The sequence below is a fragment of the Phalaenopsis equestris genome, unplaced genomic scaffold (genome assembly GCF_001263595.1).
Source record: "Phalaenopsis equestris unplaced genomic scaffold, ASM126359v1 Scaffold201709, whole genome shotgun sequence".
NCBI classification, from domain to species: Eukaryota; Viridiplantae; Streptophyta; class Magnoliopsida; order Asparagales; family Orchidaceae; genus Phalaenopsis; species Phalaenopsis equestris.
In genome coordinates, this window is record NW_018221456.1 from 60,835 (window position 1) to 61,472 (window position 638).

Consider the following 638-nt stretch of genomic DNA (forward strand, 5'->3'; position numbering starts at 1 on the left):
ACCCATATTTTATACCTATTTTTGGTGATATTGCACTTTAATTGAAGTTATTTTGATGTTTTATTGCAGGTTGTTGATTTTTAGGGCTTAAAGAAAAAAAGAAGCAAAAAGGATGAAATTTGGAGTCAAAATGACGTTTTTTAGAAAATACTCAGCGCCGACGGCACAGAACAACCGAAAGCTGGAGAATTTTTACTCAGCGCCGACGGCGCCAAAGGTGTTTCAGACTCTGTTTCTAGAAGGTTCCATGTATTTGGATGATTTTTGAAGAGTTTTTGGAGGCACCTCTTGGAGAACCGACTTTGGGCTTTATTTGGGGCAGAATTTCATCAGAAAAGGGGCTCCTCTACGTTCATTTTTCACTCCACAACATTCCGCCACGTTACATTTCCATAATCCATCTTTATTCCACCACATATTGGAGTCAATTTGTAATTTTGTTTTCATAGTTTAGAGTTTTTGTGGTGAGATTTAGTGTGAAACTTTCTATAAGAGTGTTGGAGAAGGAGAAAAGTGAGAGAGTTCTTCTTCTTGAATTTCTAAGGGAAGGCTACAAAGGATTTGCTTTGAGAAAGAGTTCCAGATAAGTTTGTTTGTTTATTTAGTATTGTATGAACTTTCTTTTATATATGAAATTT